The sequence below is a fragment of the Callithrix jacchus genome, chromosome 2 (genome assembly GCF_049354715.1).
Source record: "Callithrix jacchus isolate 240 chromosome 2, calJac240_pri, whole genome shotgun sequence".
NCBI lineage: Eukaryota > Metazoa > Chordata > Mammalia > Primates > Cebidae > Callithrix > Callithrix jacchus.
Window position 1 is genome coordinate 150,508,502 of NC_133503.1, and position 27,285 is coordinate 150,535,786.

The 27,285-nt window shown below is 40.4% G+C and overlaps 1 protein-coding gene and 1 pseudogene across 12 annotated transcripts in view; one reads left to right on the forward strand and one right to left on the reverse strand.

Moving 5' to 3' along the window:
* PDE4D (phosphodiesterase 4D) overlaps positions 1-27,285 on the forward strand; it is a 1,594,380-nt gene that overhangs the window by 1,224,356 nt on the left and 342,739 nt on the right. The gene's annotated exons all lie outside the window — the stretch shown is intronic.
* On the reverse strand, positions 1,874-2,152 carry LOC108590716 (small ribosomal subunit protein uS14 pseudogene; annotated as a pseudogene).

Below are 27,285 nucleotides of genomic sequence, written 5' to 3' on the forward strand. Positions count from 1 at the left end.
GTAGACATTTTGTATCTTAAAGCACTGAAGATGTCCTTTCTGATATTATGTATAGCCTATGTTTCCAGTCTAAGTGCCAAGCACTGTTCTAAGTGCTTTGCTATTCATTTAGGCTGTTTGTTTAGTATCTTTCTCACCTTATCAGCACCTCACTCTTATTAAACACACATACACACATGCATGTGTGCATGCACAAGCACACACACAAACTTTTGTATTTGGAAGCCTGGCTATTATGGATCTCTAGAACATGAGAGCTCAGGATCAACCACCAAGATTCAATAAGATATGGCTGGGGATGTGACCAGAGCTGTCCTAGCATTTATGGCTGTGGACTGGGTGGCTTCTCCACTGATCCTTGGAGGTAGTTTTGCTTCATTGCTTTAGAAATGATGTGGAGACTTACTTCACTTTTTGGTCTTTGTCTTGGTTCCTGTAGAACTGGTTTGAGGTTTAGAAGATATCCTTCCACCTGCATTTGGAAAAATACATTGCTGTAACTTCTCCTGATATGGAAATGTTTAAGTCATTGAAAAACTCATACTGCGGCATTTGTAGAAACAATTTCAGAACAGAGTACTTTATTACTTTTCCAAAGAAGTTTAATTGTGCCTGTGTAAGTATTACAAATGCATAAAATATGTAGTTGGCCAATCCAAAAGATGTAACTATATAATACATAGTAGTCATAGGTCACCTCAAAGATATTAGTAACATCTTTGTATAGAGACTCTGTTGTTATTTCACTCACACAAAAGAATAAACACAGAATTAAGGCTGAAATTTATATAAGACCAGTCTAAAGCCAGACATAGCTATGTAATTTCCATGGTTTTCTCCCAATCAATGGAAAATTACTGTCAGCTGAGCGAAAGCCTGCAGACTGTGAGCAAATGTCTGTTTCCTTCTTGCAACTGAATGTTTGAAACTTTTTTCAATCAGTAAAATTACCATTAAAGGTCAGAGATTAGTTTTTCATGCATGATGGATTCTATTTGCTTTAAAAGTATTATACCAGGAGAGTAGACATTTTTCCTGCCTTTAGAATCAAATTAGAATTCAAATATTCAAAGTTTTGAGTCAACTTTATATATATACACACACACATATATATACACAGATATATATATATATATATATATATATGTACTCTCTCATATTTGGTTAGCATGTAGTTTAAGGATACTGCACACAGCTGTATGATGACCTTAACGTGACTTTTGAGCATTTTGAAAGCAGGGACTTGATTCTTTTAACTAAATACCTTTCATATTTGATAAACTATTCCTTTTCCTGTGTGTGTTGTCTTAACTAATGACTGCCCACAATGAACATAAGGGCTATGGTCTTCCTTTTTATTAGGATAAAAGAAAAATTTCCCAAATCATTGTTTATAAAATAAAAGACTAGAAAAATTCACCTGTGTAAAGATTGAGCTGGAGTTCTGTGACGTCCACAGCCATCCTGTGCAGAAAAAGGCTGCTTACATAGTTTATTTCTTTAACACACAGCTGCTAATTACAAAAACAGCATACATCCAGAGATTGTGAAAAGAGAAGTTAAAAAAAAATCTTGCCTATTCTTCTACTACTGTAACACAATTACATTTAACATTTTCATATTTATTTATTTTTTCTTTCCCTAAGTTCTATTCTGTCTGTAAATGTCTTCACTGACTGATAGAAAATTTTCCCCTCTTTCAGAACTTCGTTTTAAAAAGTAGCTGCTTTTGTGTATTTGAAACAATTTCAACTTAACCCTATTGCATATATTCTATAAGTAGCTGTCCTTCATGAAACAGACACCTTTTTCTTTTAAAAATTAAGGAAATTGTACAGAACTTTGTGATTTTATTTTATTTTATTTGGTTTTTTAAAATGTTTATTTTATGTACAAAGAACTATCATGGTTTTTCATGGTAGATGTGTTGGATAATCCTTTGAAGTTCGTTTAGTCCAACTTAATGAAACCTATATCCTTCGCGTACTGACGGAAACACTGGCGGCACATATTGAGACCGTATTTTCGGATCAAACCGTGCCGGTTTGAACAGACTCGACAAGAGCGAGAACCCTGCCGAATTTTCGCGGATGGCTCCAGTACAGCTGCTGGTGACCCATCTTGCTCTCAGAAAGGCAACGAGGTAAAAGGCTGTGATTTTAATTACTGCATGGCAAACTAATTCAGTCTTATATCCTTTCCAGTTAATAGGGATTTGTCCCTAGCTATGTGATCTAAGCAAGCTCTTTAACTGTGTTCTACCTCAATTTGCTTATCTGTAAAACGTGGATAATACTATTGTTTAGTCTAAAACTTCCTCTAATATAACAGAAAAGACCAATTTGAAACAATTCACTTAAATTCGTCAATAAACCCTGTTACATTTATAAGAATGCCTTCCGTGTACCCAGACCAGAGGAATCGGTGGCTTATACTAAAATGTATACTGTGTATTTATTCTCAAGGTATATTCCAACAGTCACTTTACAAATCTATTCCTTTCTCTGTTATTTGTCCAAAGTCAATTACTCCATGATTCTTTTACATAAGGAAAACCGTCTTAAAAGAAAGAAGATAGATCAGGGACAAACAGAAGTTCATAAAGTCTTTCATTTTACTGCCTTTCAGGAGGTTAAGATCAGAAACTTAGATATGCATAAGCTTTGGTTTGTGGACTAATCATGTCAACCATCGTAACAGAGGGCCTGAAAGTATCTGATGGTAGAATGAATCGTTTATAGTAAGTCAGTCTGCTCTCAGCTCTGAGAATGTCCAGCTGCATAACCCCCAGGGAACTGTGTGGAAAAAATTAAGGGAAATGCTTTGGGCTTTAGAGCTTTTCATTTCCTATGAGCAAGGCATCCCCTGCCCTTGTCTCACCCATATCTCCATTGTCCTCATGTAGTCTTCCGCTGGTTCACTGTGTGCCTGGCAAGCCAGATTCTTATGCGCAAGGGAAAGAGCTGTTTTGTTTATGAATAGAGAAAGCAGAGTCAGTCAGACGTAATCTGACTCTGTATGCCTGCAGGGGTTGTGACCTTTGTTAGATTATTATGCCTGTAATTTGGGGTGTCATGCTGCAGAGATGTAAAGTGGGACGGGCCTGAAATAGTTCTTGTAATAAAAAGGCAGTGAGGGAAGCCTGCTAGTCTCCTCCCTGGTTACTACTATCTAAGTGCAGCAATGTGTTAATGGATTTTAATAAAGAGTTGAAATCATTGTTAACTGGCCTCCCTCCCACTGACTGAGGAAGGCAGATCACACATGCACGCATGTTTGCCTCCCCTAGTGAGTGGTATGAATGCAGCTGCTTCTGAAGGGCCAACACGTGGCCTTCTTAAAACTTTCCTTGGCTGGGGTTTTCCCTTTTTGCCAACTGGTGCCCACCAAGCCAGTAGACGCTCTTGACATCTAGGCAAATGCCAAAAACGTCATGTTTGGTTCAGATATGCACTGGCCTGTTAGAGGCAACTGCCATGGAGAGAAGGAATGTCACCAGCTGCTAGGTCTCAAATTATCAGCCTGGATTGACCGCTGCAGGAGGTAGTGCCTGCCTCTAGTACTGAGGCCATGACCCACCTTTAGAGGGGCTGCAGATTCATCCCTAGAGTAGAACTAGAAATTCTCCATTGAGACAGGAAGGCAGCACTTGAACCCGCTAGCAGGTTTTGGAGTTAAGTGTCTAAGGACAAAATTTCTTATTTCTCCCCCTCTGCCCATGTGTAAGGTGGCAATATTTTCATAGAGGTGAAGAGGGCAGGTGTCCAGTGGTTATGATGATATCTGTTTTCCTCATTCCTGTTACTGTGCCGTGTTTCACAGCCATTGTCAACTCCATTTGGTAAAGACGATTTCCCCCTTCCACTACTGAAGCATTGACACTAACCCCATTCTAGAATTCATTACATAGAGCTGTGTGGATAAGTTAATAGGTAGTTTTCAATAATTAACTAGATAGAGCCTTTCTTTTCCTCTTCCATATAAGCCAAGATAATATTTCCACTTATCCTTCTGCCCATCTGAGTACAGTTTATACATAAATCAACAGCAAGATGGAAATTTCCTCTGAGCTTTGTGATGTTGTCACTTTAAGATCCTGCAGTATATAATCCTTTGTACGTTTATTTCCTTTTCCTCATTTCAACCCCAATATATAACCACACTCACCTGCTTTAGAACATGATTATCAACCGTTTCAGCTATCACTATAACATTTTTTAAAATAATGTTCCCTGTTCAAAGACTAAAGGAGCTCAGGTAGTTTCTTTTAAAAAGAAAGGCTAGCTTTCATGATCATAAACATGTAAAGAAAAATGTCATTTTTGAAATTTCATGAATCTTACGGCTATACTGATTCCAAATTCATATGCAGATTGGCAATCTGACTTGATGATTGCAAAGCTGTGTAGCTTGTTATCTTTAAGTACCTCTTGGTCAAGTATTTAAGTGAAATAAAAAGTCTAGATATTACTGGAGGTGAGTCCAGGCAGGGTCTATGGCCCTCAGCTTTTGTCTTCTTGGAAGAAAAAATTCAGTCAAGAGACAGAAGCAGATTTAAGGCAGAAGCAAAAGTTATTGAAGCAACGTACATTTGAATGGGACCACGTGGGCAACTGGAAAGATTGAGTGCTGTTGGCTCAGGACTCAGAGAGTTACTATTTCTTGATTCTTCCTGATCTCCTCCCATCATACTTCCTTCTGGGTGGGCTGTTGGCTAATCACTGCAGGCGCAGTGACTTGCCAGTCTCTGGGAGGGGCCGCATGTGCTATTTGGTGGTTGTAGTTATGAACATGCACTCCGGGCAATTTTCCCTTACTGGTCTAGTGCCCCCAGAAGAAGGTCATATACCAGTCAAACTGCCATTTTGCTCCTTACTGTGCATGCCTGCTCAATTCCTAGGATTTTATCACAAAGTTGTTACCCACAAGTTTAAGATGTTTCCTGTTCATTAGGAAATTCTCCCCTCCCTGGTGCCAGCCATGACTATCTATCATCCTGAAGAGGCCACCTGACAATTACATGATGGTCATTTGCCTGTCTCCTGACATTCCTTGGGGCCCTGTCCTGCCCTGCTCATATCTGCCTATCTACCTACTCTAACATTTCCCTCCTTCAAGAGTTTGAGACTTAATTATTTGGGGATAGTAGATGAAGGTCAGTCTTCTGTGGTTGCTTCCTACTGAAGTAAGGGCTGTGGTTGTCCTCTGGCTGGGTCTCAACATCCTGCTAATTGTCAGAACCAGATGGTCCCATGGGATGGTAGAATTGGTGTCCAGCCAGGTCCAGGGGAGACAGGCGTATGTTTTTGTCACTGGTAGAGAGATAGATATTCCTGTGTTGCAGAATTTCTGCTCCTCAGTTCAGTTAAATCCATGTTCTTGTGTCATGACCAGGAAAAGTTAGGCACACAGACACGTGGAAGGATAAGGGGAATGGAATTTATTCTTTATTGGGCAAAAAGGAAAAAAAAAACACAAAAAACTTTCAACAAAGAAAAAGGGGTTTCTGACAGTAGGCTCCCATCCCACAGATTGAATTCCAGGCCCCCACACATGAGGTAAAGATCCCAGCCTCCGTCCCCTGCACAAGGCATGTGTGAACTTCCTGGTGGCTTCACCCCATCCCCCTACTGCACAGGCAAGTGGGAGATTATCAGGGAATCCTCCCCCTTATCTGCCTCTTGCATTTGTCACCTGCATTATTGCGAACTTGGGTTGAAGTTGTTGTATCCTGGAGAAGACAAATTTATCTAGTAGGTAAAAAGGCAGGCGCCAAAAAGAAGTAGACGTGTGGAGACAGCTGGTCCAAGCAGGGGAGGAACCATGTGAGTGATGGGTGAGCAGATTTTGCAGAGTTCCAGATGGAATCGGCTGAGGGATTTTCTTTCCCAGAGTCATGAAGCCACTTAGCGTGGTCACAGATTCTATTTATATGTTCCTGCACTTGCCCACTATTATTGACATAAGTGCAATAGGGTTTATTTATGGCAGCACAGACTCTGTCCTCTGCAAGGAGGTAATGCCCATGACTACTTTAGCTACTGAATTTAGTGAATCCTTGAGTTTAGATATTCCGTTCCCAGTTCTCTGACCTAGAACTTCAGTTTGTATAGAGAGGTTTTGGAGGGTGACTTCAGAATAATTGAATCCTCTGTATGGTGCAGCTAATCGTATGGCTGCCCCTAGCCCCCCCATTATAAGGCCAAGAGCTGTCCTTTGTTATGAATTTGTAACATTATAGATGGTTATACCTGTTCCTTGCGGTCCAGGAGTCCTAGGGCACATCCTGTGTATGTTGAGTGTTATCTATGCAGATAAAAAGGTTCGCAAGTGAGGGGGTTTTGTGTAAGTTCTTTTAGAACTTCCCTCATAGGGCAGTTTATTTTCTTTAGGTCTATATAAAAATACATAGCCAGGTGGGGTGCAGGCCCACTGGGGAATGTTCGTGTTAAAACAAGTGTAAGCAGAAGCAATCCCACCATGAATAAAATCCAGAGTACTGGGGCTGCCTTATGTTGATGTAAAATTAGTTTGAAAGAAAAGAAGGCATTACTTATAATTTCATTGAAAGAGGAATTTTAAATCTTCTGATGACTCATGGAAGACTCAGGTGCTGCTCCTATTGTTGATTCTTCAGAAACTTCCCAAGATTTTATTTAGGAATGATATATCCAACTAGAGATGCCAGGAACTTTGATAGCTATTGCAGTGGAAAGTAAAAGGGCCTTTACATAAGGGGGTTAGTTGAGATTTTGTAGATACATCACTTTAGGTTTTAATAAAGACCTGGGTTCCCGGTGAGTACACAGGTTGGTTGGTAGAAGGGTCGGGAGCCAGCAATACTCTCTGTATATATATTTGGTTAGTTCTATAAAATTCTCTGTCTTGAATTTGGAAACTTTGTACCTTACTTTTCAGTAGAAAGTTTAATATTTGTACTGCATATTGTTGTGCAAGCTTTATGGAGAGGGGAGCAGATGAGTAAGCCATCTATGTGTAGCAGAAGTTGTCCCCTCTCAGATATAGCTTGGTTAGAGTTCTTTGCTGAGTTTTGTCTAAATAAGTGTGGGATATCTCTAAAACCCTGAGGTAGGACATCAGCGCTTTCCTGGAGAAATCGGGCTATTAGGGGGAAATATCAATTCAGATGTTGGGTAAATATTAAGTGGGTACCCATTTTTGAAGCTATATTCCTACTCAAAAGCAGTGTGAGGCATTTAGGCATTGCTAGGGACTGGTGGGAGAATAGTAATTAGTCCCATAAGCAATATAAAGGGGATGTGAATCTTTAGAGGGAGGGGTTGTTACTTCCTCCTGTTACCCAACAGAATTTGGAGGAAAGTTGCCTAGAAAAAAAGGTTGGCACAAAGTTGGCAGTTCTTGTATTTAAAAGGAAATTTTTAGTCCTACCTGCCATTTCCAGAGTTTCCCTTGGCTCTGTTCCTTTAATGATGACATCTGATTTAGAAGCTGGCCAGAGTGGAGGGCGTCTTCAGCTCAAGGCCGTTATTGGTTGGGGGTCCAACTGGGCTATTTGGTGCCTGAAGAAGTCCCTTTTCCAGTGGCTGAGCTTATCACAATGGGGCAGGCGATGTGGGGCTTCCTCCCATTTGGCCCATTTGGGAAATTCTTCCTTCAGTAGCCTGGTCTTCTGCATCAATGGCAGTTATCTGGAGGAGGGTCCTTGGGGCAGCCTGCCGGGGGCTGGTGGGCTTGTAAATCAGCCAATACTTGAGCTCGTGTCTTGTCCCTGTATTTCTCCTTTTCCTTAGCCCTATGCTCTTTGTCTGGATCTCAGTTATAAAAGACTGAGGGGACTAATTTGAGAATTTTTGGCATGGGGCACTGGGTTTAAGGCTTACTTTTGTAAATTTTCCTAATGTCTGGGGCACCTTGGGTAAGTAAATTGACCTTTAGAACTAGTCACGTGGGAGATTCTGGGTTTAAGTTTGGTGTGCTTAATAAGGGTTTCCTGTAGCCTTTTCAGAAAGGCTATAGGATTTCCATTTGGCCCCTGGTTTATGGTGGCTAATTATTATAGTTTAGAGGCTTGACCTTACTTTGTTTTATTACCTCTATTAAACACAAGAGCGTATGGTTCCTGGCCCATATTCCCGCTTTGGTATTGTATTCCTGATTGGGGTCTTGCTGGGAAACAGCTGTAGCCTCTGCAGGGTAGTTGCATTTTCCGGGTATAAGTCATTCCCACAGTGGATTGCTGCTTCACAGATGGTCTGTCTTTCCTCTTGTAAAAGGGCTTGTCCCAGGAGTACATTTATGTCCTTCCAAGTTAATCTAAATGTAAGTGCCCATTTTGGGAAGCCCTCTATGAGCCTCTTGGGGTCATCTGAGAACCTTTTTACGTTTTTCCTACGGTGCCAGAAGTCCTGCATGGAAAAGGGGACCTAGTCCTGGATGAGTTCAGTTGGCTCCCTTACCTCCTGTAAGCCTGGAGCAAGAACAAAGGGGCCTGGTGTAAAGTGGGGCCAATTCCAAAGGTCTGGGAGTGGGATAAATAGGGGGAGGAGCCAGGGATAGCTGTTTCTCCCTCTTTGGCTTCCAGAGGAGGAGGTAGTTTTTCCATTTGGCTTCTAGAGGAAGAAATGTTGGAGGGGAGTCAGCAGAGGAAATCTCCAGGGCCAATGCAAGGCCCTGGAGCAGGTGGCTAAGCATAGCTAGGATGTGAGGTTTGCCTTGCAAGTTTTACAAGGATTAGGGTCTTCCCTTTAGGCCATGAAGGTTGGTAAATGGGGGACCTCTGGCTTTTTGCCCTGATGGTAGCAGAAAAGCTCTAGCTGGAGGATGGTATTAAAATTTGTACTTCCATTCCCTGGCCAGACTTCCTCTGCAATGAAAAATTAGCTTTTTTCATTTTAGGGTTTGGAAGTTGGATTTATCCCAGTTTATAAGGATGCATCCAAGCGGTGAATCCCAGGGTATGGAGGCACAGTTATCTATTTGTAAGAACAGAGGAGAGTAGAGAAGAATAAATAATTCTCTCTTTTTTTTATTTTTTGAGACAGAGTCTCTCTCTGTTGTCCAGGCTGGAAAGCAGTGGTGCAATCTCAGCTCATTGCAACCTCCGCCTCCTGGGTTCAAGTGATTCTTGTACCTCAGCCTACTGAGGAGCTGGGACTACAGGCACAGACAGGGTTTCATCATGTTGGCCAGTCTGGTCTCAAACTCCTGAACTCGGGGTATCTACCCACCTTGGTTTTTAAAAGTGCTGGGATTACAGGCATGAGCCACCATGCCTAGCTGAAAGCATCCCTTCTTGATCCCCTCATACCTTGGATTGGAGTGAGTAGGGTGTCCCCCATTCATCCTGGAGTTCTGGAATAAACCAGTGCTTACCAGGTACCATTAACCCTGGTCCCACATTTTCCTTCAAGGACGAGCATTCATATCTGTCCTGATGGTAATCTGTTTTGCTCCTGTGGCCTCTGGCTGGCCTGTACCTTTGACACTGTGATCTTACAGTGATCTTTATTTGGAGCATTCCAGCAATGAAATGTTTTTCCATTCTCTCAAATTCCTGTTCTCCATATCCCTTTAGGTAGGTGAGGACCTTATCCCTAGCCAGCAGCTGTAAGGGAACAGGGCCTTCCTCTCTCTGGATGTAGCACTTGAGGTCCCATATGTTAAGAATGTACATGGCCAGAGGAGTAGAGGAAAACCTGCCTCTGAGTCCCCTTGTCATCTCTCCTGTGGATTCCTGAGGTAGCATGGAAAACAAGTGTTTAAAACAACAGGACAATCCCTCTGCCACCAGTGGGAATGGAAGAAAATGAGGGATATTTATGGAGGGCTGTTTTTGTGCATTATCACAAACAGTAGCCTTTAGACCTAAGAGGACATTACCTATCAGTCTTCTCAGTGTAGAGGAGGAACAATCAGAAGGTCAGGGAATTTGGGATGAGAGACCACAAATGGCGGAGAAAGAACTCTCCTCTCTCCAAAGTGCAGATATCTCTAGAAAGGTAGTAGGAGTTGCTCTTAATGGACCACAGAAAGATGCCCTACGGAGGCAAACAAATAGCCTCAAGAGCCACTGGAAAACCTGGTCTCAGTATGTAGCATGATTTAAAAATTCATAATAGGTAATAAAGAATTGGTAGAGACAGGATCTTCCCAGTATTATGCAGAGAAAGAAGTTGCATGATATGCAGAATGGAAGCAGGGAAGTGGTTGACTTGCCCTCAAGACTGACAGTGTGGCCAGCATGCAAGACCATCTCAAAGTCCACAGAAAAAAAGGAAGCATAATAGGATGTGGACTTATTAGGGAAAAACCAGTTTGGGTTAAGGAAATGAAGGTCTCCAGTTTTTCATGGCCTAGGGCTCAAGCCCTAACACCCTTGTGGGCCACCTGTCCAAAAGGGCCACAGTCACTTAGGTCTACTGGGTACAGACTCTGAAGTCCTCTACCTCTGCCATCGCCCATCATGATGAACTAAAGAATCAGCTAGAGGGAACAGCGAGCAAACGGAATTTTTCTGGAGATGGACTGGTGAGGGAGAGAGCAAGAGAAAAGACCTCATGTAAGCAGAGCTGGATTCCTCCAGCCAAAGGTGGCAGGGCACAGAGGGTCTTACCAAGAAGCTGCACTCTAAGACATGACACCAACATGTTACTGGCAGTGAGTTCAGGCAGGATCCACAGTCCTTGGTTCTTATTGTCTGAGAAGAAAGAATTCATTCAAGAGACAGAAGTAGATTTAAGATGGTGGACAGGAGCAGGACTGGATTGAAGCTCCAAACAGAGCAGCATGAGGAGGCTCACATTGTGAATTTTAGCTGCAGCTAATCCTTTCTTGCTGGTTTTCAAGAACAAACCAGCAATCCCAAGAGGACCCACACACCCTCTAAAAGGAGAAGGCTGCTCCTGCAGGACCTGGGAGATACCCAAAATACTGTGAGTGCTCCAACTCTGGAAGTGGGAAAGGGAGACCCTTCTCTCCTGAACACACACACCCCCACTGGCGAAGTTGAAGGTTTGTTTGCAAGAGAAGTTTCCGACTTTACCTGGAGCCAAGTCAGTTTGGAGATCCGAAGAAAATACAGGGGTAGAGAAAGCAGCAAAAAGGCCCTGGAAGTTCTCTGAGATGCCTAGCAGGCCATTCCTGCCTGGCACCACTGGGATCCATCCAGAGGTCAGCCAGAGTTGCAGGAGGTAAAACTCCACAGGGAGAAGGAAATATCTAGCTGAACTTTTAACAATGGGGTGAGAAGCCACCTGGCCAGAACTCAGGGGAGGGTGCCAATCTGATGTGCAGACTCCACAGGTTGAGGTAGAACCAAGCCCTTTTTGTTCACAGCTAGGAGGCTAGTAGCCTGGGGCAGATTTTCAAGCCTATCTCATCCTTCAACTGGAAATGGACTTGAGGCTGGTGGGAGTTGGATGGTACAGTGGGAGTAAGACCAGCCATTTGGTTTGGGTTTCCATAAGAGCTGAATGAGGCCTGATGACTGCCAGCTTTCCCCTACTTCCCTGACAACCTGCATGACTCAGCAGAGGAAGCCATAATCCTCCTAGGTACACAACTCCATTGACCTGGGAATCTCACCCATAGCAAGACTCGCCCAAGGAGAGTCTGAGCTCAGACATGCCTAGCCCTGCCCCCACCTGATGGTCCTTCCCTATTCACCCTGGTAGTGGAAGACAAAAGGGATATAATCTTGGGAGTTCTAGGGTTCCTCCCCTTACTGTCACAGCTGATGCTCTCTGTAAGCCAGTACCTCCTGACAGGAGACCAACCAGCACAAAAATAGAGCATTAAACCAGCAAAGCTAAGAATGCTTACGGAGTCCATTGCACACCCCCTACCCCACCACCTCCACCAGAACAGGCACTGGCAACCTATAAAGGAAAACCTATGAGATTAACAGCAGATATCTCAGCAGAAACCCTATGAGCTAGAATGTATTGGGGCCCTATCTTCAGCCTCCTCAGACAAAGCAATTATCAGCCAAGAATTTTGTATCCAGTGAAACTTAGCATCATAAATGAAGGAAAGATACAGTCTTTTTCAGAAAAACAAATGCTAAGAGCATTTGCCTTTACCAAGCCACCACTACAAGAACTGCTAAAAGGAACTCTAAATCTTAAAACAAATCCTAGCAACACAACAAAACATAACCTCTTTAAAGCATAAATCACACAGGACCTATGATACTAAAATACAAGTTAAAAAGCAAAAGCAAAACAAAACAAAAGTACACAGGCGACACAGAGCACGATGAATGCAAGGGTACCTCAATTTTCAGTACTAACATTGGATGTAAATGGCCTAAATGCTCCATTTAAAAGATGCAGAACTGCAGAATGGATAAGAACTCACCAATCAACAATCTGCTGTCATCAGGAGACTCACCTAACACATAAGGACTCACATAACTTAAAGGGGTGGAAAAGACATTCTATGCAAATGGACACCAAAGCCTGCAGAGGTAGCTGTTCTTACATCAGACAAAACAAACTTTAAAGCAATAGCAGTTGAAAACACAAAGTAGGGCATTATATAATGATAAATGGCCTCCATCAGGAATATATCACAGTGCTAAACATATATTCACTTAACCATGGAGCCCTCAGATTTATAAAATTATTAGTAATAGACCTAAGCAATGAGATAGCAACACAATAATAGTGGCAGACTTCAATACTTCACTGACAGTACTACACAGGTAATCAAGACGGAAAATCAACACAGAAACAATGGATTTAAGGTATGCCTTGGAACAAATGAACTTAACAGATATATATAGAACATTTCATCCAAAAACTGCAGAATACACAGTTTATTGAACAGTGCATGGAACTTTCTCCAAGATAGACCATGTGATAGGCCATAAAATGAGCCTTAGTAAATTTAAGAAAATTGAAATTATATCAAGCATTCTATCAGACCACAGTAGAATAAAACTGGAAATCAACTCTAAAAGAAACCTTCAAAACCATGCAAATACATGGAAATTAAATAACCTGCTCCTGATTTAGCATTGTGTCAAAAAACAAAATCAAGATGGAAATTTAAAAATTCTTCAAACTGAATAACAATAATGACACAACCTATCAAAACCTCTGAGATACACAAAGGCAGTGCTAAGAGGACGTTTCATAGCTCTAAATACCTACAACAAAAAAACTAAAAGACCACAAACAGGGGCCGGGCGCGGTGGCTCAAGCCTGTAATCCCAGCACTTTGGGAGGCCGAGGTGGGTGGATCACTAGGTCAAGAGATCAAGATCATCCTCGTCAACATGGTGAAACCCCGTCTCTACTAAAAATACAAAAAATTAGCCGGGCATGGTGGCACGTGCCTGTAGTCCCAGCTACTTGGGAGGCTGAGGCAGGAGAATCGTTTGAACTCAGGAAGTGGAGGTTGCGGTGAGCCGAGATCGCGCCATTGCACTGCAGCCTGGGAAACGAGCTAAACTCCGTCTCAAAAAAAAAAAAAAAGACCACAAACAGACAATCTAAGGTCACATCTCAAGGACCTAGAAACAAGATCAAACCAAAATCAAACCCAGCAGAAGAAAGGAAATAGGAAATAATGAAGATGAGAGCAGAACCGAATGAAATTGAAACAACAGAAATCACACACACACACAATATAAATGAAACAAAAAGCTGGTTCTTTGAGAAGATAAATAAAATTGATAGACTATTAGCAAGATTAACCAAGAAAAGAAGAGAGAAAATCCAAATAACCTCACTAAGAAATGAAACAGGAGGGCCGGGCGCGGTGGGTCAAGCCTGTAATCCCAGTACTTTGGGAGGCCGAGGCGGGTGGATCACGAGGTCGAGAGATCGAGACCATCCTGGTCAACATGGTGAAACCCCGTCTCTACTAAGAATACAAAAAATTAGCTGGGCATGGTGGCAAGTGCCTGTAATCCCAGCTACTCAGGAGGCTGAGGCAGGAGAATTGCCTGAACCCAGGAGATGGAGGTTGCGGTGAGCCAAGATCGCGCCATTGCACTCCAGCCTGGGTAACAAGAGCAAAACTCCATCTCAAAAGAAAAAAAGAAAAAGAAAAAAAAAAAATGAAACAGGAGATATTACAACTGACAGCACTGAAATACAAAAGATAATTCAAGGCTCCTATGAACAACTTTATGCATATAAACTAGAAAACCTAGAAGAGATGGATAAATTTCTGGAAAAATACAACCCTCCTAGCTTAAATCAGGAAGAATTAGACACACTGAACAGACCAATAACGAGAAGCAAGATTGAAATGGCAATTTAAAAAATTACCGGCCGGGCGCAGTGGCTCAAGCCTGTAATCCCAGCACTTTGGGAGGCCGAGGCGGGTGGATCACGAGGTCGAGAGATCGAGACCATCCTGGTCAACATGGTGAAACCCCGTCTCTACTAAAAATACAAAAAATTAGCTGGGCACGGTGGTGCGTGCCTGTAATCCCAGCTACTCAGGAGGCTGAGGCAGGAGAATTGCCTGAACCCAGGAGTCGGAGGTTGCGGTGAGCCAAGATCGCACCATTGCACTCCAGCCTGGGTAACAAGCGTGAAACTCCGTCTCAAAAAAAAAATTACAACAAAAACAAGTCCAGGACCAGACAGATTCACAGCAGCATTCTACCAGACATTCAAAGACTTGATACCTCCTTTTGACATTATTCCACAAAATGGAGAAAGAAGGAATCTTCCCTATTCTATGAATCCAGCATCACTGTAATACTAAAATCAGAGAAAGGACATAACCGAAACAGAAAACTACAGATCAATATCCTTGATGAACATAGATGCTAAAATTCTTAACACAACACTGGCTAACTGAATCCAACAATATATCAAAAAGATAATCCTCCATGATCAAGTGGGTTTCATACCAGGGATGCATGGATGGTTTAACATACACAAGTCAAGAAATGTAGTAAACCACATAAACAGAATTTAAAACAAAAATCACATGATCATCTCAATAAATGAAAAAACATTCAACAAAATCCAGCATCCCTTTATGATTAAAACTCTCAGCAAAATCAGCATACAAGGGACATACCTTAATGTAATAAAAGTTATCTATGACAAACCCACAGCCAACATCATACTGAAAGGGGAAAAGTTGAAAGCATTCCCTCTGAGAACTGGAATAAGGCAGGATGCCCACTCTCACCACTCCTCTTCAACATAGTACTGGAAGTCCCAGCCAGAGCAGTCAGATAAAGAGAAAGAAATAAAGGGCATCCAAATAGGTCAGAGGAAGTCAAACTGTCACTGTTTGCTGATGAGATGATCATTTACCTTGAAAACACTTAAGAACTCCTCCAACAAGGTCCTTGAACTGATAAAAGAATTCAGGAAAGTTTCTGGATATAAGATTAATGTATACAAATCAATAGCTTTTCTATATACCAATAGCAACCAAGCAGAGAATCAAACCAAGAACTCAACCCATTTCACAATAGCTTCAAAAAAAAGGAATATATCTTGTAGGAGTCGAAAGACTGCTACAAGGAAAACTGCAAAACACTACTGAAAGAAATAATAGAGTCACAAAAAAATGGAAACACATCCCATGCTCATGGATGGGTAGAATCAATATTGTGAAAATGACTATACTGCCAAAGCAATCTACAAATTCAACACAATCCCCATCAAAATACCACCGTTATTCTTCACAGAATTAGAAAAAAATTTATATATATGTATATATATAATGGAATACTATACAGCCGTAAAAAGGAAAGAATTAACAGCATTTGCAGTGACCTGCATGAGATTGGAGACTATTATTCTAAGTGAAGTAACTCAGAAATGGAAAACCAAACAGCATATATTCTCAATGATATGTGGGATCTAAGCTGTGAGGACCCAAAGGTATAAGAATTATATAATGGACTTTGGGGACTTGGGGGGAAGAGTGAAAGAGGGGTGACGGATAAAAGACTACAAATACAGTACAGTATATACTGCTTGGGTGATGGGTGCACCAAAATCTCACAAATCACCACTAAAGAACTTACCCATGTGACCAAATACACCACCTGTACCCTGATAACTTATGGAAAAAAAATAAATTTACAAAAAAGCAGATTTAAGGCAGAAGTTTATTAGAGCAAAGAAAAGTACATTTGGAAGGGACCAAGCAAGAAACTTGAAAGATTGAGTGCTCTGCCTGATTATTGGTTCAGGGCTCTGAAGTTACTGTTTCCTGAGTCTTCCTGATCTCCTCCCCTCATCCTTCTGCTTGGGGGAACTGTGGCTAATCAGTGCATGTGCAGTGACTTGCTAGTATCTGCCAGAGGCTGCATATGCCGTTTGGTGGTCAAAGCTGTGTGCATGTTCCCCATGATGATTTTTTCTTACTGGTCTAGTGCCCCCAAAGGAAGGTCATATACCAGGCAAACTCTGACATTTTGCCTCTTCTTGAACATGCCTGGAGATATCCCCGAAGGAAAGTCAAACTCCGCCATTTTGTCCCTTACTGCACACGCCTGGTCATGTTTGCTTAGTTCCTAGGATCTTATCAGGAAGTTGTTGCCCAAAACTCAAGATGTTTCCTGTCTGTGAGGAAATTTTCCCCGCCTTGGTGCCAGCCATGACCATCTATCATTCCTGAGGAGGCCCCTGACAATTGCATGACTGTCCCCTGACTGTTGTCTGGCATTCCGTGGGGCACTATTCTACCCTGCTCATAGCTGCCTATGTGACTGTTGTAGCATGAAGACATTTTAAACCTTCTCCGTGGTTCTCCCATTTCTTCTCTCTCTCCCCGCTTCCCTTCTTCAAACCACCTCAAAACTCCTTTTTATTTCTACTCAGCAAAACATTCTAAAATCTCACTAAAATGTCTTTGCCCACCCCTGCCTCCCCATTTCGCAGCACGCTTCTTTCTTCAAACAAATTTCGATTTATGGAGGAAAAAAGGCAGAAAGCCTCTTTACTAGCTTCAGATACTTGAATAAAATCTGTCCTTTTGATCTCTGCAAGTTAAAATATTTGCTGTAATAATTGTAGATTCAAGAACCATTCTGACGTAGCTGGTTTTTAAATAATGTTGACTAATGACCAACCTAACTTAGATCTTTGAATCTATGTTTGGTGTTATGATATATAGTAGTTTTCATCTGAGGTCTAGCTCATAACTCCCACAGCCCTTGTTACAGTCTTTTGTTATAATGCTGGGGGTGTTGGGCCTCAGGGACATGCCTCTGACCTTCTCCTTCCCTCCTTTCATCTGGTCCTGCCTTTCTGATTGTGGGTTTTTAGACCTTCCCCAGAGAGAGTACTGCTCTATACCCTGGGGGAAGGAATGCTGATGTCATGAAGCCTTCATAAAATCCCAGGACAGAGTTCACTGAGCTTCCACACAGCTGAACACTTGGACGTTCATGGAGGTCGACACAGCCAGGTAGGGCATGGAAGCTCCACATCCCTTTCCCCATACCTCGCCCTATATACATCTCTTCATCTATAATCTTTGCAATATCCTTTATGATAAACCAGCAAACTAAGTAAGTCTTTCCCTGAGTTCTGTGAGCCACTCCAGCAAATTAATTGAACCCAAAGAGAGGATTATGAGTATCCCAACTTGTAGGTACCCGGTTAGCAGTTCCAGAGGGCCAGACCTGTGACTGGTGTGTTGGAGGACAGTCTTGGGCACTGAATCTTCAACTGGTGGGATCTGACATTATCTCCAGGTAGACAGTGTTGGAACTGAATTAGAGGACACTCAGCTGGTGTCTGCTGCTTGGTGTGGGAGGAGAAATCCTCACGTTTGGTTGTAGAAGTCTTCATCTGCGTTGATGATTGTTGTGGTGTGAGAATAGAGGAAAAATACCATTAGGGAGATTTTTCTCCCTACATATTACAGTAGCTCCTAGATGCTTTTTATTTAAGACAATCAAACCTTGTTCAAAAGGGTCACAGCACAGACATTAACTCAGAATTTAGGATGTATTATTGATTAATTGACAGTATCTTTAGTCTGTTCATATTATTAACTGATAAAAGTCAGGTACACATACAATGTATGGGGAGTGTGTGTGCATGAAATATACTCTCAGAAAATGTACTCATTTCAAAGAAACACTGATTTAGCCTGGCAAATAAGGAAACATTTTCATTTCTTCTAGAAATAACACATTCATTTGCCAACATATGATCTATCCATATGACCTCTTAATACACACACGAAATAATAAAGTGTATTTTTCATTCATATAGTAAGCACTGTGAAGCTGTAAGCATTTTTTTTTTTTTTGAAATGGAGTCTCTGTCACCCAGGCTGGAGTGCAGTGGTGCCATCTTGGCTCACTGCAACCTCCACCTCCTGAGTTCAAGTGATTCTCCTGCCTCACTCTCCCAAGTAGCCAGGACTACAGGTGGGCGCCAGCACACCAGGCTAATTTTTTTGTATTTTTAGTAGAGACGGGGTTTTGCCATGTTGGCCAGACTGGTCTCAAACTCCTGACCTCGGTGGTCCGCCTGCTTCAGCCTCTCAAAGTGCTGGGATTCCAGGCATGAGCCCCCACACCTGGCCAAGAATTTTTTGTTTACATCAGTGTTTCTCATTAAGTTACCCATGGCATTCTATTTCAGGTTGTGTGTGTGCCAGAGTTGGAAAAAGCCTAATGACGGAGAAGAGCAAGTATATGGGGAAAGATAGGAGGGACTTGAGAAATCTTGGCAATTTGCTAAAATGAAATGGCATTGTTTCTATATTTACCAAAAACAAACAAACCTAATTACTTCTCTCACTAGTCCCACTCAAAATTTTTTTGATGTCACAAAATAAGGGAAGAGACATGTATCGGTTTAGGTTCCTGCAGAAGTAGACCCCAAGATAAGAATACAAGTGGTTTATTTAGGAAATTCAAGATACATACATAAAGGAGTAGGGAAGAGGGACAGGAAATGGAAGGACCTCTGATGAAACATGCATCATCAAGCCAGTTCCCACAGAGGGAAACCAGAGCTCAGTTCCTCATTGCTGGGTTCTGGAAGACAGCGTGGAAAAATCTCAGAGTTATCCCAACTGTGAGCTGAGGAAGCTGGGGTACTTTTCACCAATGCCCACGTCCGTCACCTACTTCTGGGGGTCCTTAGCAGTCACCACTCCCAGTTTGTTTATGCTCAGGCCAGACATGTAAATGTAGCCAGAAAATAGCCCTTGTCAAGATTCACAGGAATTAAAACCCTTCAGGCAAGGAGATACTGGTGTTTGTAATAATAAGCTTTGAGAGGTGGATATTCAGAGGCTATGGGCACCAATATCTTCCCTTATGTGAGTCAATGCTGTTTTCATGTGTATACACACATTTTGAATGAATGCTTCTCTTTGTTTTGTGTATTTGGAAAGTTTAAACAAAACTATTATTGTTTTTCTATTGGTATTTAAACATCTTAATATGTAACATCAAATATATTAAAACTGATAAAGCAAATTAATTTGTCACAAAATCAGATGTGCAGTTACATGTTTACCTGAAGATCTCTCTAGACTACATTTGAAATAGGAGCTCCCATAGGGGAAAATTTAAAGATATTTTTTCACAAGCTGTTTAATTATAATATGCTTTAAAAACACTTTATAATATCATAAACCTTCAAAATAAATTGACTAATCATCTTCTGAGATCTTCAGAAAATGTTTCTTAAATGTCACTTTCAATTACCACTTCTAGAGCAAACTTGCAAAACAATTGTTTCTCCACCAACTGAAATATGGTTTCACCAAATATAAGATAACCTGTGGTCAATTTGAGCTTTGTCTTGATTTAGTAGAAAGAAAGCAAAGTAGCATTTATGAGTACTTTGAGAATTTTAACAAATTGTCCTAAATCATTTCAGCAACCAGGCCAAAAGGGAGGCCTGAAATCCCAAGGTGAGAGGAAACTTTAAAAGTTCCACTTACAGCCAGCTGCCGTGGCTCACACTCTATAATCCCAGCACTTTGGGAGGCTGAGACGGGTGCATCACTTGAGGCCGAGAGTTCCAGATCAGCCTGGCCAACATGGTGAAGCCCATCTGTATTAAAAATACAAATATTTGCCAGGTGTTGTGGTGCATGCCTGTAATCCCAGCCACTAAGGAGGCTGAGATGTGAGACTCGCTTGCACCTAAGAGACAGAGGCTGCAGTGAGTGAGATCGTGCCACTGCACTCCAGCCTAGGCAACAGAACGAGTCTCTGTCTCAAAAAAAAAAAAAAAAAGTTTCACTTGTGGCTTGGGATTGACAACCTGCTATCACATTTTTGCTATTTGTTCTTCTACCCAAAGCTCCAGTACCTCTCCTCACAGAAATCACCTCTCCTACCAACCCTAAGAGAACCCATTCCATTTTTATTAGAGAGTTCTTTTTCATATGACCTCAAGATTTACTGATAGAATAGCAGTAAATCCACATTACCCCAGGTGTCTCTTTGCCCTTGCCTAGCCTTTGTGTTCATGCCATTCTTCTCAAGGAAATTGCCTTCCTTTATCAGCTTTCAAAGTCCATATTTAGGATCCCATCTCCTGGAAACATTCTCTGGCTACCCAGTCCAGAGGATGTTTTCTTCTCTGCTTTCTCATTGTAAGATTCATGATCTGTGTCATTCATTCATTCATTTGCCCAATATTTCTTCAGTGCTTCCTGCTTTCAGGCACCGTTCTAGCTACTGGGGACATAGGACGATAGAAGCCAGGCAAATTTTGTACTCATAGAAGCTCTATTCTAGTAGGTAAGAATCTGTAGTTAAAAAAATTAGAATCTACATATGAACCCTATGAGGCAAATAAAGCCATAATGTGGTGGTTTTCATGGGCATTATGTCTTTCAATACCCATCCCTCCTTTTATTACAAACTCCCTAAAGCAAGTATAACCTCATCTATTCATCAGTATTTATTTACCACAAGGACCCATAAGTATTAATTGATCTATCTTGATAAGTATGTGATACTTTTCTAAATAGTAGATTTAATCATTTGGGATTTATGTGAAGTTGGATTAAATTGATAACACCATAATTACATTTAGTACTGCATGGAAGGGCACATTTTCTGAATTACAGAAGCCTAAATAAATGTCACAATGTTGATAGCTTCCTTTATAGGATGTTAACTCTGAAGCTGTTATGAAAATGCATGAACTAGTTTCACTTTTCAACTCGATCCTTTTGGAATCATGACAGATTTGCTGGCCCTGAATTTTCCTCCAATATCTGTTGATCCCTTCTATTTCAGTTCCATCAGACCCTTCAGAAAGTCACCTATTTACACCTAATTACACTGAGCCCTGGGTTGGTTTTTCAGGGATAAAAGGAAGTATCAGATCCCAGTTAACGTATGCACTGTTTACAGTGCCTAACAATAGCACAGGATACCCTAATTAAGGAGGGAAAGCCTCCATTTTTCAGCACAGAATTCTTCCCTTTTAACTATCATATGGCAGCTAACCATGCTTAGCCTAGTGAGTTTAACCTTGCTTTTTACACGTGTGTGTGTGTGTGTGTTACTAATTTATAACTGTACCAGCTCCTGAATTAATATTTGACAACATCAACATTCCTTGTATAAATAAAAAACGTGGTCCCAGAGAGTTGGACGTGACCTCTCCAAACATCAACTTATAGCTGCAAAATAAGGAATAACTTGTAATTATTCCTTATTTGTAACAACTACCTTACAGGTTTGTTTTGAAGATTAGAAGAGAAAATATAGGTAAAGTACCCAGTGGATAGTAGGCATTGAATAAATGTTAGTTTCCTTCCGCCTTCTCTGGTTTATGTAACAAAATTACTCATTCTACTAGCCACTCAGACTTTGGTTAATCATTAGCTAAGGAGTAAGAATGCAGGCTTTTTTTTTTTTTAAATAAATTGACTTGGATTGGTTTTATGCCTGGATGGAATAGGCACTTACCATTTTCATCACAGTTTTCCAATTCAAAAATTGCCTCCGGCCTGAAATATTTACCACAGGGAATTAATCCCACTGTGTTAAGTTACTATTATCTTTTTTATCTACTATTAACATATAAAATATTAAAATATAAAGTAAATATTACCCTACTGATGCATTAGCCACTCAACATAAATGAGTTTCTTGGAGATTAATAAAACAGTACATCAGTATGTCCTAAACAGTGGATAAGAAGAAATCTGGTAACCACCCCCATCCCAAACTTGTTTTGTTTGGCCAGGCAGTATTTTTTTGGGAGGGGTGGGGGGAATTATCATCACAATTGAAAATGGAAAGACCTCACCTGTAAGTTCACATTTCTCTGCACAATTGAGAAAAGATGGCTGTGTTGGCTCTCTGAATAGCAGCTGCCTGCTCTCAAGGTTTGTATTTGCAATATTCCCTCTCCTAAGAGTCCTTATTATTCTGACACTGAGGACAAATATGAGTTGCTGTCTATCATCATTGCAAAGCTGTACTTATTTATTTATTTATTTATTTATTTATTTATTTATTTATTTAACTCAGCCTGCTTCATTCCCTAACACCACCAGCCTGATTTCTGAGAAGGGGCTGAGATAGGAGGAGGAAAGCAGAGAATGGAGAGCACTTTCTCTGAGAGCCACCATTTTAACAGATCATTAAAGACATGATATTCACAGGATGGTTGCTTACTCTGTGATGAAAACTACAAAAACAGAATGCATACGGAAGGTAATCTGAAGGTGATACCTTTTTCATATGATACTTGGTCTTACAACCACTAGTCAAACCTGAGGGCAGAAGTTCCTGTCTCATCTCTACCTGATACTACAAACTAGCCAGGCTAGCAGAGGTAATAGGCACCCTGGGTACCTGAAGAGCAACCTGGAACCCTAGAGGAGGAGTGGGAGGTAAGGGTGAGGACAAATCTATCAAAACAAAAACCTGTCAAGACCAGAAGAGAAAGTCACACTTTTGACTTTACAGATTTTGTTGGCCTGACATAAAGGCCTTAGTTAACACCAAATACAACTTCCATTGACTTCAAGTTTCCCTCATATTTTTCCTGGGTCACTATTCCAGAGTTGAGAAACTGGACTACATTTAATTTTTTATTAAAATGAAACTGAAGATTATTAGAAAAGTTTGTTAGTCAATACTAAAATGTCATTTGGTTAGCTTTCTTAAATAATGACTTTGTGTAGATATCTGATTACCCCAATAAAAATCTTCAAATGGTTCAGAGACCCTTCATCAAGCTTTTGTGCCACATGGGAGGAAAAAAAGATAAGCAAGGAGATATAATGTTAATTTTATAACCTTTGTTTAATGTTTATTTTTGGAATGGCTGTCATTTTCTATCAGTATCTGAAACTCCGTGGATTTCTATTAGCCTTCACCTATAATTATATTTCAAAGTATCCAGCAGAGACAATCCCTACCACAATCTCGTTTAAACTCTTAATGACTGTCACAAAATTATGTTTTTCATTTTCTCTAAGGGCATTCTATTAAACTGTTCCTAGTTCTTAGCCTTCATAGACACACAGAAAATGTTTCCTCTATAATCATAAATACTCTTAAAGCAGTATCATAGTGAAACAGCTGTGATAATTTTTTTATTCATTCCAGAATCCCAATGATTGAACAAAAGAGAGACACAGTTTTAACATTTATTGAGTCTGTGACTGTGTGCATTGTTTTTTCAAGTATTTTACCCGCATTGTTTAGTGTAATTCTCCCAGCCACCCTGATTTCACTCATTTTATAGTTGAGGAAACCAAGCCATAGAGACGTAAAGCAATTTGGCTGGAGCAAGGGCTCAGGTTAGAACTTACAACTTGGCAGTCTGCCTCCAAGGTGTTCCTAACCACTGCTTTCTCTCTGTAGCCCAGATTGTCAGCCTTAGTGCTTCGCCTTGAGGCTTCAGGATTTTTTATAGATGGAAAATGTAGTGACGTTATGTCACGATTTGAGATGCAGAAAGACAGGGCCTCCATTTTGCACAGTTCTGAAAGCACAATTCGCACTGTGGTTTGTATAAATGGTACTCCCTAGAATTGTGCAATGCACAGCTCACACAGACATGCAGTAGCCCTGCCAAAATAATGCCTCACATAAAAGAGTTTTACTCTTCATTCCCTTAAATGATTCTTAGTAAGACTGGCTCACATATACACACACACACACACACACACACACACACACACCAGCTTCTAAGTAGGTCTGTCCTCATACTATGATCAAAGATCAAAATTAAGTTTCCACAATTAATTTTACATAACCCAAAGACTGTCAAGCATTTTCTCTGAGTAAATTAAACCTTCTATAGCCATTTCTTCTGCTTCCAGTCATGTCAAGCGACAGAGTGAAAAGACAAATGTTTTCAGAAATGATCTCCAAGGAGTTGGAGGCAGGCTGCTTATATGTTTAATTCACCAGAAGAGGTGAGCGTGGTTGTGGTGACCTTTTCATACTATTGCAGAGCTAAGTATGAAGAGATGACTCACAGTTCTCCAATGCAACACAGGTGACCCTGCAGCCAGATTTTCCCTTCAGTGGCCCATGACTCCATGGAGTCAGGAGAGTAGCTCAGACATTGAAATTTGACCTAATGGCCTACCTACCTGCCCATGCACCCCACCCACTTACAGAAGGGCAAGAACTCCTCTGCATTACCTAGTCCTGATTATTATTATAATTCCTATTTAGGTAAGAAAACAATGGAGACAAAATGCATTTGGTTATTTGGCGTCTGCTTGAATATCCTGTGCTTTTTGCTAAACAATACATTCCACATAATCTTAAAAAACAAAATCCCTTTCAAGGAAAAAAAATACCAACCATATCCACTGAGCAACTGAGCAGAATGGGAATCAGAGTTTTAAACTCTGTGATACCTGTTTTCTTTAGGGCTAAAATCTTCTTTTCATGGTTTTAGTTTCTCTAATTGAAATAAGAACCTAACCCTTCAAAACTACGTCCCTGGGAGTGAGTGAAAAATGAATGATCCTCCTACTATGTTGGCTCATAGTAAGGACTCTCAAACTGGTGGGTATTCCCAAGGATGCTGGATGATTGCAAAGAAATCAAGACCAGTCATGGGTTAAATGAGTTTAATAGTAGCCATAACTCTAAAAGCAAAATTATAAAGACTCTTCCCAGTTGATAGCTAAAATAATCTACATTATAGAAAGTGAGACCATTTTAATATGTAGGATATGATAAGTAGTTAGGCCTACAAAAGTATTAAAACATCTTTGCCTAAGGTACTACCCATTTGCAAGATTGTTACTTTAAAAATACCTTATACTCCAAATTTTTATTGCTTTTTACCACTCTAATTTAGTTATAATTTATAGTTACTATAAGGTAATTCTTAAGAGAAAGGTTAACTATCTGCAGAGATGCCTGAGCGTCAGCCAGGGAGTAACTTAAATCCTGCAAGAATCTGACTCACTGAAGACTGTCAGCTGAATGAAGGCTTAAATTTCGTGGTCTTGGGTGGGAGAGCTTTTTCATATTCTTTCCCCAGATGGAATAACAATCTGCCCTGAAAACAGGGAGTATTTTGGCATGATCTCTTCTTGCTTATTTGCCTTCCACTTTCCATAAAGCAACTTCTGCCAAGCACCATACGTAAGACTCAACTTTTTTGCAAAAATATCAGACAAAGCACCGTCTTTAAAAACACAGGGAAAGCACCAGGTCTGTTCTGAAAATCACTGTTGTATATTGTTTGTATTTTTTTAGAGTTCACTGCATGCCTGGAATGAATAGACTGTGTTTCTCCCCAGAAGAGCACAGATGAATATACAAGGTTGGGTTAAATAATGTCTAAGTTTGCTTTCCTATCCCTATACAGAAGCTATCCATTCCAAAAAAAAAACAAAACATTTTTACCTTTTTTAATTTTTGTGCATACATAGTAGGTATATCTATCTGTGGAGTATATACAAACATGCAGTTTGTAATAATCACATCATGGTAACTGAGTATGCATCACCTCAAGCATTTATCCTTTCTTTATGTTACAAACAATCCAATTTTATCCTATAACTGCTTAGAAAATATACAATAAATTGTTGACTATAATCACCTTGTTGTACTATCAAATACTAGCTCTTATTCTATCTAATTACATTTTTTTATACGCACTAAGTATCCCACCCTTCCCTCCAAGCTATCCTTCTAACCTCTGGAAACTGTCTTCTGTTCTCTATCTCCATAGTTTGTTTTAATTTTTAGCTCCCACAAAAAGTAGAACATGTGAAGTTTGTCTTTCTGTAAGTAACTTATTTCACTTAACATAATTATCTCCAGTTCCATCCATATTGCTGCAGATGACAGGATCTCATTCTTTTTTATGACTAAATAGTACTCCTCTGCATATATGTACCACATTTTCTTTATCTGTTCATCTGTTGATGGAAATTTAGATTGCTTCCAAATCCTAGCTGTTGTTAATAGTGCTGCAATACACATGGTAATGTAGATAACTCTTTGATACTCTGATATTCTTTCTTTTGTTTATGTACTTACCAGTGGGATTGCTAGATCATATGGTAGCTCTATTTTTAGACTTTTGAGGAGCCTTCAAATTGTTATCCATAGTGGTTGAACTAATTTATATTCTACCAAAAGCGTACCAGGTTTCCCTTTACATTCTTACCAGCGTTTGTTGTTGTTTGTCTTTTGGATAAAAAACATTTTAACTGGGGTGAGATAATATCTCATAATAGTTTTATTTTGCATTTCTCTGATGATCAGTGAGGTTGAGCACCTTTTCATATACCTGTTCACCATTTGTATGTCTTCTGAGAAATGTATATTCAGATGTTTTGCATATTTTAAAATCAGATTATTTTAAAATTTTTAAAATAATTTGCCTATTTTTAAATCAGATTATTAGTTTTTTCCTGTAGAGTTGTTTGAGCTCCTTATATATTCTTGTTATTAATCCCTTGTCAGATGGATAGTTTGCAAATATTTCCTCCCATTCTGTGGGTCTCTTCACTTTGTTGATTGTTCTTTTGCTGTGCAGAAGCTTTTTAATTTGATGTGATCCCATTTGTCCATGTTTGCTTTGGTTGCCTATGCTTGTAGGGCATTATTTAAGAAATTGTTACCCAGCCCAGTGTCCTAGAGACTTTCTTTAGTGTTTTCTTTTAGTAGTTTTGTAGTTCAGAGTCTTGGACTTAAGTCTTTAATCCATTTTGATTTGATTTTTGTATATGGCAAAGGATAGGAGTCTAGTTCCTTTCTTTTGCAGATGGATATTCAGTTTTCCCAGCATTATTTATTAAGAAGACTGTCTTTTCTCAATATATATACTTGGCGCCTTTGTTGAAAATGAATTCGCTGTAGATGTATGAATTTATTTCTGGGTT